This window comes from Ambystoma mexicanum, chromosome 2q, assembly GCF_040938575.1.
Source record: "Ambystoma mexicanum isolate Mex_15411 chromosome 2q, UKY_AmexF1_1, whole genome shotgun sequence".
In the NCBI taxonomy this organism is placed as follows: Eukaryota; Metazoa; Chordata; class Amphibia; order Caudata; family Ambystomatidae; genus Ambystoma; species Ambystoma mexicanum.
Window position 1 is genome coordinate 235553570 of NC_090924.1, and position 13343 is coordinate 235566912.

The 13343-nt window shown below is 45.8% G+C and overlaps 1 long non-coding RNA gene and 1 pseudogene across 1 annotated transcript in view; one reads left to right on the forward strand and one right to left on the reverse strand.

The window, feature by feature from the left end:
- Positions 1–13343, forward strand: part of LOC138568940 (uncharacterized) — a 316876-nt gene that overhangs the window by 22370 nt on the left and 281163 nt on the right. The window contains exon 2 of the long non-coding RNA XR_011303014.1: positions 10093–10151. This is a non-coding gene — a long non-coding RNA (uncharacterized lncRNA). The remainder of the gene's footprint in view (positions 1–10092; positions 10152–13343) is intronic.
- LOC138568938 (small ribosomal subunit protein uS10-like) lies at positions 11517–11897 on the reverse strand (annotated as a pseudogene).

Sequence of the window (13343 nt, forward strand, 5' to 3'; positions counted from 1 at the left end):
CTACCTTATTAGTGTAGTGAGTTCCCTCTCTTGCTATTCAGGAATCCTCCTCCCTTCCATGCTATATACAGCACACTACTTGTACTTACTGCTACCTACCTGTAATCCCTACTAGTGTTGCACAACCTAACTAACTCTTTATGGCAGTGGTGTGTACATTTACTGTTTAAAGCAGTGTTTCTTGAAATCTGCCTTAGTTTGTCTCGTCTCTCACCACTAGACGTACATGGGATTGTAGGGCTGCCTCAGTGGGTATCGTTTCTTACCTGTACGGTAATGGTGAGGGGCAGGGGTAGGAATTGGTACTTTATTTATCTGGTAGGGGCAGTAGGTGATGCCTGCATATTCATCTGTCCCATTACAATTTCCTTGGGAGTTTATTTATCTTCATGAAGTACAGTGTTAACAATTTATTGAATGCTTTCCATATTTTGTATGTGTTTCCATCCATGAAGATTACATTTTCTGAAGAAGAGTTATTTGAACTCGAAACGCATCACACAGTATAACAGATCTGGCTAGTCATCATTAAGGATCTAGTTGTTTTGCAGCTCTGTTTTGTATTGTCGACACATGATAAAAATATGTGGACTATTGTTCCAAGAACGTTAAGTGAAATTGGACATTTTTTGATGTTTATAAATATGTTCTATTAATGTTTATATCATTTGAAGAAAGATTGATGACTACAAGTTTACTGTTCTCAACTGATAAGAGATATATTTTGGCAGTGTGCAGCAATTGTCCATATCGAATAGTCGGTGTATCCCTCAGATACATATTTTGGTTGATCCTGGCTCTGTTGGATCTCATACTTGTTGGCACCCCTTACTTTGCTAATATTGAATACAGATTGAATGTATAATTAAGAGGAAGGATTTTCTCTAAGTAGTTGAGCAGGTACATTCCTTCTTGAGTACCATGGGAAACCCAATGAACCTGCTGGAACCCCTACTTATGTCTCCTGTAGCCGAAATAATCCAGTCATCGGGTCCCTGCCAATCATCATTCCAACCATCTTGCTGGCGGTCGCAAATATTCCCTGCCATAATGAGCTCATTGTGGGACAGGACCAGGTGAGGCGGAAAATGTCTGCCACAGAGCAGCTACAGCTTCAACAATGGCTGGAAACCTTGGTAAAAAATGATGTACAAACTTGCAAGGGTTTAGTGAACGCGATGCACCAGCTTAAAATGCAGCAGTTCAAAGCAGCAATGCAAGGAGGCTACTTTTGTCTGCTGACATATATACATCCAGTGGATGTCCTCAAATGTCAACCCAACAACTTTTCTCCAAACAATCCCTAGGTACATGCTTTGAATAGGTGTCACAATTAGTGACTGCAGTGTAGTGACCAGAGAATACTCCTCTCTTTCTGATCACTAATCATGATGTCTATGAAAGAGAAGGCCAGGGGCTGCTGAGGGAACCTAGGGAACAAAGGCTTCTAAAGCATCCCTCAACATGTAGTATGTTGAAACATCCAGTGGTGACTGTCCTTCTTTAGCTGTAAAGACCTCTATAGTAAGAAATTATGTACTGGGAATGTATTCTTGAGGGCTCTAAGCCCTAATGTAGGCATGGCTTTAGTAGTAAAAAGTAAAACCCATATTAGAGAAATCAAGGGTGAGTATAGCACCTCAAATCACACTTCCCTAGCAAGTCTGGACCACGTGCCAACCACATACAACAAGCCACATTTTTCTCTGCACGTTCAGCTGCAACTCCACCCAGAACAACAGAATGGAAAGAAGCTGGTGCAATGGTTGCCTTCTCAAGACATTAGATCTATTGGGTAGAGCAGAGAACCACTGTGAGAGATAAATGCACCTTTCTTTAAAATCTTTCTAGGTTTGAGAATGGAGGGCCTCCCCTCTCATATTGCAAAATGGAGGGCCTGCCCAATCAGAACCTTATGAGGTAGCATCTGTTGTCCCCTGCTTGCCTTCAGCCTAGCATCTGCAATCCCTTCTTTCCTTTTAGCCCCCTGCTACTTCCCTGGTTCCACTGTAACAGAAGTAGGTCCCTGCCACCAAACACTTGTTATTTGCACTGCAGGGTGCAAATGTAAAGGGCATAGGGCGGCATGCAAGCATTTACGCTTCCCTTTTCCCTTCACATTTGCACTCCGCAGTGCAAAGTGAGTAAATGCTGCCTGGCATGCTGGCATGTCAGCCATCGTTTGCTTTCCATTGTGAGCACCACTTGCCATGCTTGCATGGCAACCGGTGCTCACAATTGAAATGAAACCCTCCCTGACATGCGAGCATCTCAGCTCTCAGCCGTTCTTGCGTGGCTGGATGCGTGTACAATGGTACCCTATGGGGTCTTCCTTCTTTATGCTGGTGCGCAGGGTCGGACTGAGACAAGAAATAGGCCCGGACACCCAAAAGAAACTGGCCCACCCCTCGCCTCTGAAAAGTGGCCCACCCCTCACCTCAAATAGTGGCCCCCAAACCATCCGTGAATCACGTCAATTCACGACTTTACGCTTGAGAAAGTGATAACATTCCTTTTGTTCTTTTTTTTAAAAAAACATCCTCATCACACAGTAAAATACTTATTTTGCAGAACCAGACTCAAGGCATGTCTACTCGTTGCCACCAGTAATGAAAATAGAGTTGCATTTAATAAGCAGTACAGCCAAATGATGACAACGTAACAACAGAACTCAAAAATAACTGTGACAGGGTCCACAGTTCCTGGAAATCCTGCTTCCAGATTCAAAATGTACAACTGCAATCAAACAGCCCTTTTGGTTAAATCTCTGGGGATAGACAGTCAAAAGGTGGTGTTCAGCGCCCTACCAAATGAAAAACAAACATTGGCAATGCTAACAGTTTGGCCTTTTGTTTATATATGGGAAAGGCATTTGCCAGGCAGTTTTAACTGCCCATTGATGATAGCAGGTGCAAAATGGTGCGAGTACTCGGACAACTAATAGCACCGCCAGGCAAATGCCTAATTTTTTCTATATAAGCCAAAACTGTTGGCTTTGCCAATGCTTGTTTTTAAGAGGACTTCAGTGAAGGACATGCATAGTGCTGAGAATTTGAGTGGCTGAAGGCAGACCTGGTGAAGACATTTGTATTACACTAGTAGCTCTTTACTGCTTCCTTTAAGTCATAAACTCTTAGAAAACTGCTTTGCAAAAATACTGGCAGGAACTTCAAGTGCAAAGTTTGAAGTTATAGCAAAGTTTGAGAGGAAGGTAAGGTTCGCCAAATTATCCTTCATCCCTGGGGCTCGGAGGAAATCATGGTGGCTTTGGAAAATGCCACTCAAATGGACTTTAGTCAGAACAGGCAATTTTGCTTGCAATGTGGTTCACTTTAAGACAGGCCGTGTTACTAACAATCAATGCTGTGTTATATATACAGAGTGATGCACGCACATAAAACACAAGCGCTCCGGCTGCATATTATTTGCCCAGGATCATCCCCTGGACCAACGCTTCATTATACATAATGGGACCTTTGAAACACAGGGGCCCGACAACAACACTTATATTCTAGTGGTAATAGTCTACACCTCTACATGGATGGATTGGGTAAGCCCATGCAGGTTTACATTTGTTGACACACTCAACGGAGGAGATACCCGATTTGAGGCTGACTGACATGTATGCAGCTCTGCTCACAGGAAATGCAGATCTTTCTTAGGGAAATGGGTATGGCGCACAGGTGGGTCGCACTGCATCATCCGACCATCAATGGGCTAATGGAAAGGGCAGACAGATTTTAAAAAGGGGGTATTCAACAGCCCTGAGCCCTTGCTTGGAGAGAGGTTGTGGGGAGGCCACAGTCGTGTTTAATGACCCCTCATTCACCTACTGGTTTAGCACCATTTTGCATGAGGCGGGGATGCCAACTTCCAGGCTGGGACCAGTTTAAACCCAGAACAGATGGAAAGGGAGAGTGACGAAGAACAAGTAGACATACAGAATGTACTAGGTAACAAGGAAAAAGTAGACAAGTTACTACGAGCCACGCCACGGTTCACGAAAGTAGTTACTAAACCCGATGACTGGATGAGGGTAAGAAGGCCTACCCTGATGGTCACGGGTTAGCAGCCTATTTACCGGACAAGAAAGGCATGGAGGTCTCAGCAAGCGGTATGGTGTGGAGTAAAATTGACATGAAGGTAAGAGCAGCAAACCTGTTGTGGAGCACTCCCTTGCGAGGTCTACAGGAAGTGAATGCAAGCACACCCAGAAGAATCTGCCTCTTCACACCAGACATAGGAGACAAACAGCGTGCAAGGGGAATGTAGCGAAATAAGCAGCTGTGAATGTTCTCATGTAGTGCAAGGAGGGGAATGGAATGTTAGTGTTTGCTATTGTTCCTCTATCAGTACTGGCATGCTTATGTGTCATGTAATGCCCTTCACTCATGTCCCATGTTTTGATTTGAGGCCCTGCACTCTCAGCCAGCTGCCACCGGTTTCTGGCCTGAAAGGGTTGTGCACCCTGAAGTGAATCAACGTCTTTCTGTGGTATTTGGTTTTTGGAGCTTTCCTGCGTCTTTGTGAATGCCTGTTTTCTAAGCACTACTATTACTTGCCCCTTGTCAAGAGTCTTGTATATTAAGCTATCCCCGCCCCCAGCTGTATTCTAGAGCCCCACTTTCATTGGCCAAGTTAGACAGCATCATGGGTGGTGGACGGTGGTCCTTGACATTTGAGTATTGTCTTTAGGCTGCCTCTCAAGAGTCTGTCAAAGTTCTCCACTTACTGACCCGGGCATTGATAGTTCTACTTGTGGACCTAGTGCTGACGGAACCTGTAACAGGAATTGTAAGTGAGGAGCTTGTCCACATTCCATGAAACCTTCAAGAGCTTCTAAATACCTACCACACATCCCGTTTCATATTTCAGCAGGACTGTCTACATACACAACCCCAGAGTTAGAGTGCATGTGCCTTGTTTCCCGAATTCCTGTTGTTTGATATGCATTTGACTCCCTGTGTGATCTTGCGCACAAGTCCCTTGCCAGTATCCCCTGCCTCGTTTCTCCCGGTGTCAGTTGCCTTCTAAAAAGAACTGTAGCTTTCGGGTCTTCAGTAGAAGAAGAATGGCGTTGCCTTGCACTACTGGCTGTTTCTTCATTGTCCACGGATGTAATCACGTGCGACAGAAGAGGAAGATTAGAGACAGTCGCGCATGACTGTGATCACAGGAACTGCATGCCGTGCAGATATGGGAGATAAGTGGGCGCGTAGATACAATGCAGCCGGCGGGCGCGTACAAGGAGATAAACCCACTGAACCTTGCATGCCATTGTCACACTGAAGCAAAGCGGCCATGTTGCAAGAAAGCATTATTGACAAGACACAGGATGTTGACTTTCTTATAATTCATTTTGTTTGTGATTGTACGCATCACAAACTCTGAAATGTAAGAAGCCTTTGCATCACCCTAGTAGCAGAGAGAGGTTTACTCTTGTTCTCATTCAGGCAAAATCAAATTACATCGCGTATACATTTGTTTAAAAAAAAAAAATTAAGAATGTCAAAAAATCCACCCCCTGCATTTTCTCTCACTGTTGAGTCCACCCAGCAGGATATGAGCTATGCCAAAACTTCAATGAACACAGAATACAAACATGCTAAAGGCAGCAGTTCACCGAGTTTCTTTTCAATGTTCAGGAGTTGGGAGTGTGGTTAAGCCATATTTGGTGCCAGCCAATTCACAGGGGGTACAAACCAAAAACTAGGGAGAGTCACTGCCACTTTCTAGCCCCCAAGCGATGCTTCTGCAATCTCCCTGACACAGGCAAGGTGTTCCAGCAGTGACATGTCAGGGCCTTCCTCGAGATGTAACACTTCCAGTTCCTGCACCCCTTTTCTTTGCCGAACGTATTCCTAGCTCCCCTCTTTCTTTCATCAGCCCTGAGCACACGCTGCAAAGATAGCTCTGTTGGTTGCGCACATGTGCCATAAAGAGTAAAAATCAACGCTCCCCCTAGGATCTCAAAGATATAATTACTGGTAACAGGGCGGATCTTACTTTTAAGTGCAGTGTACCTACGTACACATACGTGTAACTGCTGATGGGGTGCAGGGGCTATAAGGTCAGTCACTATAACAAAAGAAAACACCTTTATTAGGGATATGGTATGGTGAGGTCATCGCCATCCTGGCCGCAAACCCTATCCCTCACCCACTCCCACTTCTACTCAGTGCAGCCTGGCAGCTGTTTCTAATGAAACATATGCACAGCAAACTAAACAGGCCATGAATGCTCCCCCATGTCAAGCTGTCCCAGCAGAACCTGAGCACAAAGGGTTCAATCCATAAAGTGGCAGAACCTCTGCCTGCAGACACGCCTGCCTTACATACAGAATGATGATGCATACTTGCTCCGGCTGCATATTATTTGCGCAGGATGAGGATCACAAGATTGCACTGCACTGCAGTAAAGCATCCTGATTCCAGTACATAACTCCCTGAATCATAATGCCAATGCCATACCCTCCAAAAACACAACCTGCTCTTACTGTCAAATCCGGCTTCCAGTCCAGTCCCACCACACCACCCACGTGACTCCATAATCAGAGACTAACGCTACTTGTGCAAATCGACCCGAAAGGGCCAGGAGGCTATTCTAACAACAACACAACATATTCTAGTGGAGACTTTGTGCAGAATAAAATAAATAAATAATAAGGTAATTTCCCACTGGCCTTCACTCACCATCCATACTTAAACTTCTGTGACATTGCCGACGTGTGGCAGGTCTCGATGCGCTGCTGCGCACACAGCAAAGTGGCGGCTCAGCCTCAGTCTGCCTGCTGCTGCTGCTGCTGGGGGGGCTGGGCCGGGTTCAGGGGCCACTGGCCAGGGCAGGATGTGGGCGGCCCCCAGCCACTAGTCTACTGGCTTGCTGCCTGCTGGCTGCTGCTGCCTGCAGTGTCTTCGTCGTCGAGTCCACTCGTCGTCAGTCTTGGGATTGGGGGCACTGGGCTGGCTCAGCTGGCTGACTCTCTGTGGGCTGCCTCTTCGACTCGTGGCCAAAAAATAATGCCAGGGTCAGGAGGAGGACCACTATATAACAGAGAGTCATCCATGTGTCCACCGATTGTGGCGGCACACACAGTCTGTCTGAGACTGTCGCCGCCCCAGCCCCCCACAGGCACAAGTTGCTTTCAACTTTGCAGGGCAACAAATTAATTGTTGATACTTCCTGAAAGTTGAAAGCAACTTGTTGTGTGTGAACCTGGGGCAGCCCCGCCCCCAGCCCAGCCCTGTAGGAGCCGGAGCCCGGAAGGAGCGCAGCCCTGCCAGCATCCTCCTATTGTGTGCTGCAGTATGTAGTTGTTTGTGTTAACACTGACTGTACGTTCTCACGGGGGGGGGAGGGGGCGGCCCTCTAACATATGCACATTGTGATGCATCATGCATGCATGCATCATGATTATGATGCATGCACTGCAAATCATCAAAGCAAGGTAACAACGTGTGTGTTGCTGTTACCTTGCTTTGATGAATATGCTCCCTCCAGGTCAGGAGGCCCGGCTGCTGGCAGCTCCAGGCTGAGGCTCCCCTGGGCCCGGGCTGGGTGGTCCGTCCCCCTCCCAGAGAGACAGAGGGCCCGGTCCGAGGCGAGCTGAGCACACACAACAAAAAAAAAAGGCCCAGCTTGGGCTTGCAGCCTCACAGCAGCAGAGCAGACACGTGTTATGTGTCTTGTGCGTTCGCAAAAATGATAATGTAATAGACTTTTACACCAAAAAAAAACGGCCCAAGGGTGGCCTCAGGAAAAAACTGGCCCCCAGGTCCCAAAGGTCATCGGCCAGTGGCCGATGGACCGATACGGCCAGTCCAGCCCTGCTGGTGCGTTAAGCTGATGGACCCATTGGGATCTTCAGCATTTGCGCCGGCACGAAAATGCATGCTGTCGCAAACGCTGTAGCATTTGTATGGCAAAGAGGCGGAGGTAGAGCAAATTGTGTTCCATCCTTCCTTGCCGCCACATAAATGAATGAAAATGAGCCGTGGCATGAATGCAAGGCTTTAAAGCCTTACTCAAGGCATTCACATTACGGCTCTATGGAACATGGCCCCCAGTGGCTGCATCCACATTTGTGCAATTGTACCTGGTCTCTTCTGTGCTATTTCCAAGTTCATCCAGAAGGAGCCTCAGTATGTCTTTCAGACAACTTTATTCCTATTTCATGATGTGGCAGCTGTTGTTATTTTTAGTTTTGGCTATTAGGTGGAGCTAAAGTGCTAGCTATAAGCCAAAACTATTGCATTGGAGTACAACCAAGCGGGAGGTTGGATGTGAGGAGTGACACACAGCGTGTGTGTGTTGTTTATTTACCCATCGATTGACTTCCCATGGCCTTGCTAATCTTGGAGCTTTCCCACCCCCCGACCTGATCCTGAGTGTCCAAGACACATCCTACTAGTATCTCTATGAGCTAGCTTTAACAAGCAATAACATCAAACGTTGAGCTTTGTCTGCAAGTGTTATTCCAAAGGAGTATTCCAAGAGTTAGTGGTGTAATTGCAGTTAAATATGTTTCTAATGCAATCAAAATATCTTAACCTTGATTTAAAAGCAGCATGCTCTGATGTCCTGTCACAAACGGTCATTGGCAAAGCCAACAGTTACAGGTGTTACATAAGCCTTTGCTAGGCACTGCTATTGTATATCCTGGTAGTCATACCATTTTGCGGCTGTTACCATCTTATGGCCATAAAGTACCATTATGTAATTACTTAGAAAATGTCTATGCCATGCCTACCCAAAAGTCCAAACTGCTGGCTTTGCCAATGCTTGCTTTCTTTTACGTTTTTTTCTTGCATTTAGGAGACTTGACAGTTATGCCTCCTCCTAACAATAAGTCATGTTTTTCTTTTATCATCAGAGCGTGCTATTTAGCCACCTCCCACTCTTTCTCTACTACTTTGCATTTGGTTGCTGAGCGCATGAATGCGTGCATATGAATGGAACACCCTTTAACCTCATGGTACCGTGCCTATAGACACCTGGAGGCTAATAGCCTTTCACCATGGAGAAATATCAACGCCACAGGACCTTTCCAGCCTCTTGCCACCAATGGCTAATTGGCGGAAGAAACCGCATGAGGACTCAACGGTAGTGAAAAGGAGGTAGATGTTTGCGCCACGGCACCAGCCACTCTTCCGTCAAGGGGGGCAGATTCTGAGGTGCCTGCAAATGTAAGAAAGTGTTCCTCCTTGAAGGAGGAGCACTTTGCTTACAAACACTGTATTCTAATGAAGAAAGAATGTGTTGCAGGGACACTGAAGCTTCGGCTTTTGCGTGTGCCTGATTCATGGCTTGACAACAGCCCTAGCAACCATCAGGAATGCAGAGCAGCTACGTGGAGGGGATTCTCCTGCCAGCAGCACTGGTTTAGCAGGTCAATAAAAGGAGTTCAAATAGGACACCTCTGAGGTGCCGTTAAACGGCACTGCACACTTTTCCCCTTCATAAACATAGCATTTCTTAGACTGCAACACCACTTTTATAGTTTAATGAAAGTTTAAGAAAACTTAATTAAACTAGAAAAGACCTTCCTTAAGCTAGAAAAGTGTCGGTCTTTTGGGAAATGCTTGCAATGCCACTGGAGCACGTTTCCCACACAATGTGTGAATTTAGCGGCTTTTGGTGCTGGAAAGCACCACATCTCCCCTCCAATATTTCCACCCACCTCAGAATGATGGTGCTGGAAACTGGAGTGGGGAATGTCGGCTTTCCACGCACTTTTTTTTATCACAAGCTCTGAATCAGGCCCCATTATCTCTTCAGTACCGTATTTGGTTTCATACAAGTTTCATGAACGGTACGCATTCTGGTTAAATGTTAGTAGAGTAAGGGACGCATTTTGTTATAAAACGAAACGCATTAAGTAGCAGCCATTTTGCAAAGCGCGTCTATGTGCTCTTTACAATTCCATGTTAACAGATGGTGCAGTTGATTCCCATTTGGTTTTGGAGCAATAGGTTTGAATAGATAAATGTCTCTCTCCCTTCGCAAAATAACTTTATTATTATTTTTTATTCCGAGAACGTCTGTTTTGTACAATGAGTGATTCCAATTAATTCTCTGCAATTTTGATTCCAGGAACTGGGCTTTATGGCACTGCCGACTGTATTTATCTCTGAATAGGACTTCATTTAAAGGTAGTATTCTTAGCTCTTTAATGGCTGCATTATGTGTTAGACCTCCATGCTCTGCACTGCACTCTGCATTAAACTGCATGAACAGCAACTTTAGTGGGCAGAAGGCATCAGCATGATTGTTGTGTCATCATTTTGCTCTGTTCTACTATATTTAAAAATAACCCCCACAATAAGCCTCATTGTGAGTGTGGCGGTCATGAATTAAGGGTGCCAGTAGCTCCGTACTGGCACCCTTGCTGGACCGCAACACTACAACTCTGCAGATAGGGGCCATTGTGCCCGACAGGTCTGACTTGCCGGGCGTAACGCCATTCGCCCGCAGAATTTTCAGGGTGGCGGTGCTTCCGAGTGCCCACTCGCATGGAGTCCAAGGGGACTCTATGGGAATGGGGACTTACACTTTCTGCCGCCTGATATCCCGGACTGCCGGGACTTGTAATGTCCCAGTGGCACGGGGGTCTCAGGCGGCGGAAACAATGTCAGAGTCTGGCATCAACCACCGGCGGGTTACCGCTAGGCTTGTAACGAGGCCCAATGAACATCTCATGACGATCATCTCCAGTTTAAAACACCTTTTTGTTAACTCCGAGCATAGTAGTGGCTTAGATGATTTCCCATAGGCATACTGTACTTTTGTCTTTGAAGCCGCCCACAGAGAGCATCCCCTTGACCCAGCACAAGTTCATGTGCAGCCATTGATTCTCCTGAATGTGTATATGTAGGCTGCTGCTCAGGAGTAATACCACTTGTGTTGTTGCGTGGGCATTAGTAGTGCTCATGTTATGTACGCGCTATACATACTCTGTAAATATTGTGCATAGTGGTTGTGTCCCACATCAGGACTATCGGAATGAGTCGGCCCCTTGACAGTGTAAATCATTGCATGGAACCTGGAACCATTGGGTGGTCTAGAGTGCAGGAGTGGTTTTGGTTCCATGCAGTGTCAGTTGCTGTTGTGTGGAGCTGGAGGTCGCTGTTAAGATCCCGGCCTTCTTTCCCCATGAATGCAGCCTCTTTACAGCCTTACTGTTCTACGGATTGGTCATTGAAGGCCTACACCAGTATACACAACAGTGGCGAAGGAGGTGGCTGAGGCAAATCAAAGGTTTTAGGGCCAAGGCTCCAGATCAGATACAATTTAGAAGCAATGATTATTGTGCCCCCATTTTTTTTTAAGTTGGAGGTAAAATGTTTGATTAGGGAGTAAAAAAGTAATTCCCATTTACAATTCGGCCATTTTTAGGTGAGCAAAAACAGACTACAGAAAATTTGCACCGGTGCAAGTGCAAAGTTTGCACCGTATTAGCACCATGGTAAAGTTTGCCCTATTTTTAAGTGAATAGATTTTATTGAAATGTAGGTAATTTATGCATCAGCAATTGTAACTTCCACTTCTACACCAGGCTCAATACTGATTGAAGTGATCTGCTTCACAATTTCAGAAGGACTATGAAGGTCAATCAGGCGCTTGTGAATTCGCATCTGGAAACTATCCCATGTCTTGGAACCTTCACCACGGGGTGTTTTTCTGGTAGTGATTCGCAGAGTCTTAGTGGGCATACAAACTGGTCCCTTAACTTTCAGGTTTGGTCAGTGTGATTCTGATACGGTGGATTGCTACTTCCTGTTCGATAGGTGCTTTGCCGGCAACTTTAAATGCCATTGCTACGTTTGTTTCCCGGCCGACTTATTCGTCCCTACAAAGACACGAACAGCGGTGAGCCAGGAGCTGACGTTAACGCTCACTGCGTGGATCGACAAGTTTGCCCTATTTTTAAAAACACTGGCACACATTAAAAACCATTGCACCTCGTCAAGTGCAGTTTGGCTTATTAAAGGCACCATGGAAAACATTGCCCTAGTGCCAAAAAGATGCACTTTCACTACATTTTTGCACCAGGGCATAGTTTGCCCTAGTGCTAATACCATTCCGTATTAGCACTAGGGCAAACTTTGCCCTGATGCAAAAATGTACCTTTTTAGCACTAGGGCCATTTTAGCCCTGGTGCTTTTAATACGGCAAACTGCACTTGTAGAGGTGTAATGGATTTTTTACAAACTTTGCCCTAATGCTAATACCCTGCAAAGTTTGCACTTGCACCCGTGCCACAATCTGTAATCTGGCCCTTGAACTCTAAAACATATATTCCTTATTTCTTTGCACCCAGTAAGGAATTCCTGCAAATTGAAAGGTGCATGATTCCCCTAAAGTTCACGTCAGATCAGCCGTTAAGAATGTTACTTTATTATTTGTAATCATGCTATTAGAGCTCCCGCCTGCCTCACCGCTCTGCTGGTACCAGCTCTGAACAGAGCCTGGAGCTGCGTGGGTGGAAGCAGTGCCAAGGCTTCTCCTGTGTCTCTCTTGATTCCCATTTTTCCGTTGTATTTTTACTCCCTATTTAAACTTAGTTTGTAGTAAATGCTTTTCTTTTTAGAGAATTAAAGTCGGGGGTACACCACCTATTTCAGGGCTGGTTAGGACCCCATCTATTTTCACACGTGTTTGGGAGTCTGTTTTAAAGCTAGAACACGCCCATTTCAGTTTATAAATGAGGAGCGCAAGGAATGTGTGGGGCGAAGGGGTTAGGCTAATAATTAATGTATGGGGCAACGGTGGGGCTGCGGGCGTCTTCCCCCTCCTGCATTTGCAGCAAAATATAGCAGTAAAAAAAAAGAAATCATCGATTAAATCTACTTTGATCAAATGTCTTCGAGCAGATCACATAGAACCCTGCTCATGACCTCACACGTCATGATGCAAGCTATCATCGATGACCTCGCTCATGACATCATCACTGTAGCCATGCTGTACAAGCACTGCTTACCAGGGTCGGACTGGGCCATGAAATTGTCTCGGGCACCAATGAACAAGATGAGTTGCAAATGGATATTCATTGCTTTTCGACACTGTTTGATTAGTACCCAAGGGGGAGTTTTTTGATGAAATATGATGCAAATTGTGCATTTTAAAGAATATTTAATCAGCAACACTGGTCAAAACTATTAGCCACATAGTGAAGTAACTAATCAAACTGGCCCACATTGGCCAAAAAGGTGGCCCACTTTGACCAAAAAAAAGTGCCCACACCAGCATTCTGCGTTCTTGGTTCGGCCCGGGGTCTATTGCCCTATGGGCCAGTCCGAGCCTGCTGCTTACAGGTAGGTATCCATGCCCCAAAACCGTGTTCC